This window comes from Megascapheus bottae, unplaced genomic scaffold (genome assembly GCF_031878675.1).
Source record: "Megascapheus bottae isolate mThoBot1 unplaced genomic scaffold, mThoBot2.hap1 HAP1_SCAFFOLD_164, whole genome shotgun sequence".
Taxonomy (NCBI): Eukaryota; Metazoa; Chordata; class Mammalia; order Rodentia; family Geomyidae; genus Megascapheus; species Megascapheus bottae.
Window position 1 is genome coordinate 95,181 of NW_028327461.1, and position 6,805 is coordinate 101,985.

Here is a 6,805-nt window from a genome sequence, read left to right on the forward strand (position 1 = left end):
CCACTTTACTGTAAATCACAGGATGTTAGGATTTTTTTAAAAAAAAATAACTGAGGATTTACGGAAGACGGCATGGAACTGAGGACCCAGACATTAACCCACAGACCTATGGTCACCTAATCTTTGATAAGGGAGCCAAAAAAATAAAATGGAAGAAAGAAAGCCTCTTCAACAAATGTTGCTGACAGAACTCGTTCAGCACCTCCAGAAAACTAAAGTTGGATCCTTCTTTTTCACCTTGCACTAGGATTAATTCCAAATGGACCAAAGACCTCGAAGTAAAAGCTGATACACTGAAAACTTTATAAGAAGGCATTGGAGATACTCTAGGTCTCCTTGGCACAGGTTGAAACTTTCTTAATAAGGACCAAGAAACACTGGATAATTGGGACTGCATTAAACTGCAGAACTTCTGTATGGCAAAGGACATAGCTAGCAAATTAACTAGAAAGCCTACAGAGTGGGAGAAGATCTTCACTAACCATAGAATAGACAAAGGCCTCATATCTAAAATATATGAACAGCTCAAAAAATTGAATCACTCCAAAAGTAATCTCCAAAGAAAAAACCATCCCATTAAAAGATGGGCCAAAGACTTAAAGAGAGACTTCTCTGAAGAAGAAATAAGAATGGCCTATAGACACATGAAGAAATGCTCGACATCTCTAGTCATAAAAGAAATGCAGATCAAAACAACTCTAAGATTCCACCTCACTCCAGTTAAAAAAAAATCTATTACCAGCAGGTGCTGGAGGGGATATGGACAAGGAGAGTTCATTACTACACTATTGGTGGAGTACAAACTCGTTCAACCATTATGGAAAGCAAGGCAGTCTCTCAAAAGACTAAATATAGAACTCCCCTATGACCCAGCAATTCCACTACTTGCCATTTACCCAATCATGCAGAAACAAGGACATACTAAATCCACCAGCACAACAATGTTCATTGCAGCACTATTTACCCTAACAAAGATATGGAACCAATCCAGATGTCCCTCAGTTGATGAGTGTATCAACAAGATGTGGTATTTGTACACAATGGAATTCTATGCTGTAGTCAGAAAGAATGACACCGCCCATTTGTAAGGAAATGGAAAAGTTTGGAAGAAACCATATTAAGTGAAGTAAGCCAGACTCAAAGGAACACAGGCTCAATGATTTCCCTCATTTGTCATAATCAATAGAAACCTTGGGCTCTCCTAGCAGAGATTCACAATAGAACCAAATCTAGATTCATAAGGCCATATAGTATGACGCTAAATGTAAGGACGTCCAGGATAAAGAAACAAAAGCCATATAATGAGTGATTGCTGTCCTTAACGTACCATGTTATCTCTCATCTCTTTTACTGTCCCTTGGTTATCTCATATTATTACAATATTTCACCTGTTATCTGTTATATTTTATATATGCTTCATTGCTTATTTGAAATAGGAGAGGGAAGAGGGGAAATCAAGTTGTGCGGTGGGAAGGGGGAGTGGAATGGGGACCATGACATGAAAAAGTGTATGAATATATATGAAGTAATGTACCTTCTATCTGGTGAATATAATGTAACTCTTATATTAATTACAATAAAATATATGAGAGAAAAAATAACGGAGTCATATTCCATCATATATATGTACTACAATTCTTTATTTAATCTTTAGTTCCTAGGCACTTTAGCTGAATCCATCGTATGCTTGTGGTAATCGAATTGAAATAAACATGGTATGCATGGGTTTTCCTGTATATTCATTAGATTCCTTGAGATATATCCCCAATAGCAATATGGCAGGGTCCCAAGCTAAATCTATTTGTAGAACCTACATCCTTCACCAGGGTGTTTCAAACCTGCACCTAGTATTCTTGAATTAGATGGACCCACGTTTTCTTACTCTCCCTATATCTGGTATTATTCAGCAGCGTTTTCATTAGTAAGATTGTGATACTGTCTCCATTCACAGATACATTCTATTGCAGTAGTTTTCAACATCTATCATTCTCTTTTCCTCATTTCCTTCTAATCTAATAAAACATTCCCATAATAATGAAGATACTCCTGTATTTTTGTGTATGATCCCATGTATCCTTTTACATATGTTTTTGCATATATGAGAGGAAACATGTGATTTTTCCCTTGTGAACCTGGCCTGAAAACAATATAACTTCATCTTTATGGATGAATAATACATATTATGTAGCTATACCCCATTTATCAATTCATTTGACAGTTTTGGGTCAACTGTTTCCATATGTTGGCTATTTTAAACAGTGCTACAAAGATTGTGTGTTTGCTTGTGCTTCTATCATATCCTGATTTACATTCTTTCAGATACATGACCCAAAATGTTATCACTGTATTGTGTGGTAAATGTATTTTTAGGTTTTTGAGGAACCTCCGTATCAGTTTCCATAGTGCTTGTACTGATTTCTGTTTCCTTACCATTTGTTGTTGTTTGTGTTGTGAGTGATTGCCAATTCTGACTGATGTTGAAGAAGTTCTCACGTTTGGTTTGTATTTCTCTAGGGGCAAGGAATTTTTGAAGACTTCTTCCTGATTGTATTCTTTCAAGATATGTCTCTTCCGTGTGTTTGCCCATTTGTTGGGTTACTGAGTCCCCCTTTGTGGTAATTTTTTTTCATAGAAATCTCCAAGGAGTCATATCCAGGGCATTTTAGCTTTATTTCATTTAATTTTCCTCTGTTACTGTATTCAACCATAACTATGATGTATAGTGTTAAAAATGTTAATTTGCAGTGATTTATTTCTTTTCATTTCTTTTTGAGGGAGGCAGCTCTTGCTTTGTGTCTGGTCCAGATGAGCTTAGTGCACTCACCTTGCTGGGTAGGATAGGTGTGCAACACGGATCCCAGCCATTGTGTCTCCCTTGGAGCTAGGATAATAACAGTTAGTTCAGATGTGCTTTCAAGAACTAGTATTCCTTGGCTGACCTTGAACCACAGTCTCCAGTCTCTGCTTCTCAATAGATAAGATGGCAAGCTACAGCCACCATACCCAGCCATATAAATTCTCAATTCTCTGAAATGAGAGCGTGAGCGATTCAACTATTCCTCCCCAAGTCCTCACTATCGCTCTTGCCTAGTGGACCCCAATTGAATATGGGTCAGAAAATATCCAGCCTTCTAGTCATTCTATCCAACCGACAGTGGAAGACACAGATCAATGTAATATATTTATCCGAATACGTAATAGGTGATAAGAGGATTCTGAGACTTCTCAACTTGTTACTGACTGTAGGATGGAGGAGGAAAGAGAAAAACAGAGTACATCAACAACATTAAACTAGAGAAAAGGGGACAATGCTTCAACTGAGTCCCTGTATTCTTAAGGTTAGTCACCAAGAACTTTGTACTTCTCCTTAAGAACCAATCAAGGAAGAGCAAATTTCTATCAGTTCAAGACTTTCCTCCCTTTGTGTTGTGCTTTCCTTTTCATGTGATGCAGTATAATATTTTAGTATTCTTTCAAGATATTCTTTGTATTAATGAAATACCCTGGTTCTCTTCACTAGGTGGGCAATTTTCCTTTTACCTATTCTCAGTAGGGAATTGGAACTAGTATTAACACTTATTTTTAATTAGAGTTTGTAAGAGTTTAGTAAAGCTTTTTATTTCAGAAATCTCTTTTTTGCCAGTCCTGGGATTGACCTCAGGGCTTGAGCACTGTCTTTGGACTTTCTAAAGGCTAGAGCTCTACCACTTAAACCACAGTACCACTCCTGGCTTTTTCTTTTTTTTTGAAATTATTTTTTGTATTTTTGAAACTCTTTGAAGAGCCAAGTCCTAAATGTAGTAGAAAACCACCTCCCAAAAGTTCAGTCCATTTTAAGATGATGAAGACATATAGATGAGTGACAGTTTGAGATGTCCTCCATATACCGTATGCAATTACAATGAAACCCAACAGGATTTTTATTCATAATTCTGATGTGTTGAACTCAGAAGGAATGCCTAAGTAAAAGTCTTTGGCTTAACTCACTGTAGTGACATTAATACAGGATGGACATCTTGGATCAAAGATAAGAGGCTACTGGGGAACCCCTGGAATGCTTCAATATCTCTTATAACTGGATTTGACTTAGCAGGAATAAATTTTTTTAAAAAAGAATTCCTTTGTAAAAGAAAGTTTATACAAAAAATTTCTAAAAAACAAAGAACCATAGATATAATGTGTTCAGTACAGGAGAGAGAATGAATCTTAAAAGCTTAGCTCACTTCTGGTTTAATTTTACTAATCTAGGCCACTCTTGAAAAAAGAGCTTATATGAAGAGCTCTGAAGTATGGCCTTCAAATATATTGGATATTAAGTTTACTAAGTAAATCTATGTCTAGTATATGACATATAGTATGCTACTTGTAATAGGATTATTCTATGTAATTAATCTGGGTTTGGAGGCAAAAATAAAATTTATTTCAATGCAGAACAAATTTTTCATGTTTCTATTAAATGTGTCATCCCAAACAACAATGTAATGGTGTTCTATGACTTGGAAACATAATGTAATTTACAGTATTGCCAAACAGAATTCCACAAAAATTTTATAGCACACCTTATGTGACTAGCTCAAAGTACTTAGTTCAACTAAGTGATATGGAAGCATTTTGGTAAATATCTGCAAACCAATACAGCAGTGAACAGTTCCTAATACAGAAGTCCATTAAGAAAAGTCAATTTTGTAACATTTTACATAAAAATAAAAGTAAAAAGGGCACTGCTTCATCAGCACATTCTTCACTTCTGTCTGGACGAGAGGCCAAACTTACTGTTCACTCTTCAGGTCATCTTGTTTTCCATTTAGTTCTTGATCAACTTGTTTTATGCATTCTGGTATGCCAGCATATTCCATGGGAACAAGCTCCACTAGTTTTGCCAAATTAAAAACATATCTAATTTTTGGCTGAATTTTGAGCTAATAAATGGTTTTGTAACACCCCAATTCTGGATTTTTTCTAGGTATGAACCAAATAATCAAATCCAAGTCTTCATGCATGCTAGGCAAATGCTCTACCACTAGGCCAATCTCCCAGACTTTTATTTCAGAAATCATTTTTCAAGTTTGGGTTAATGGAAAAATTCTCCACATTAAATATAGAGGCAAAAGAAAAGGTGAGGTATTCTATGTGTTGAAACTATTTTACTGTAGTGTTCGACTTTGGTCTTATGTCCTTTCCAATTTCAGTCCACTGTCTTTAAGGAGAACTGGTATGCCTTTAATTCTCGAGCATTCCATTCCTCATTCTGCAGTGATGTAAAGATGACCAGTACATTCTGTTTGGGGTTGCCATAGGAGCAACTATATGAGTAGAGTTTGCTCTACAAGGTAAGGGACTGAGCAAGGGCAGTCTGTCTATCATAGGGTTTGCTCTCTATGACATTGGACTTTCTTCCCATCTTTCCATAGGGATTAAAGTAAAAAGAATGAGTTTTTTGAGGGAGGGCTTGTTGGATAATGTGAGGAGGAGAAGGGGCTGATTGGAGGGGAATTGGAGGAGTGAGAGCTGACTGGGGATCTCTCTGGTTCTTACATATGAAGGCTTTGCCTTGTAGCTACCTGAATAAAGTGTGTGTGTGTGTGTGTGTGTGTGTGTGTGTGTGTGTGTGTGTGTGTGTGTGTGTGTCTGTATGGGGACTTGAAACTGGGGCCTGGACACTGTTCCTTAGCTTTTTTTTTCTCCAACTCCTACCACTCTGCCACTTGAGCTACAACTCCATGTACAAGTTTTGCTGGTTAGTGGAGATTAGAGTTCCACGAAGCTTTTTGACGCTTTGAACTTCTTGTCTTCAGATCTCAGCTCCTGAATAGCTGGGATTTCTGATTAGTCAATCACCTAAAGCTCATTTCCTCTAAAGATTTATCTTAACAAACTGGGTTTAGGGGAAGTGATGAACCAAAAGGAATGAAAAGAAAAAGAAAAGAAAGTTCTTAGCCTGAAAGGTAGCAGGAAAATCAGCTATGATTTAAATTTGTGACAGAGTTTGATCCTCCTCTGTGTCTAGCTGTTTACAAACTGAAAGGCTGGAGACAGTTTGAGTCCTTTTGCCTAATTATTTTAGGGTATCTGAAGCTCTTCACAGTTCTGTCCCAGCTCCACAGCAGAAGCAGGGCTGGCTACAAGTCTTTTTTCTCTGCCTTAACTTCTTCTGGCTCCCATGGCTAGGGACTAAGGACTAGGGACTGCAAGCATTGGGAGTTCTGTTTCCTTTCTGTATGAAATGGTATGGCTGGATACAATGTGCTTTACAAGTGTCTGCTCCAGATCTAAAAGTCAGAACCAGTATTTTACCTAAATGTATTTATTTATATATTTTTACAAGAAGAATTTTATTTTCATGTTACTTTTTCTTTTGAAGAGTGTAGGAATGTATTACATGTATCTGGATGCCTTAGTGTAAATATCATATCAAATTTTGAGTATGTGGGTGTGTTTGTGTGTGTGTACAGATGTTGTGAATGTGTGGTAACACTGGGGTTTTAATTAAGGGTCTTAAATGCTTTCACAACTTTTTTTGCACCCAGGATTAGTGAATTATGACATCTGCTACAGGTCCAATTTCAGCTTTTTTTTCAGATATATATTTTTTCATATATTTTTTATTGTAATTAATAGAGGGTTACATTACATTCGCCAGATGGAAGGTGCATTACTTCACATACATTGATACCCTTTCTCAAGTGCAGCTTTTTTTCCTTTTAGATAAGTGGAGTCTCCTGGCTGTTTTTTTAGGTTTCTTTGAATTGAGATCCTCAGAACACCTTAGTAGCTAGGGTTATAATATCTTTTTATTTCCCATTGA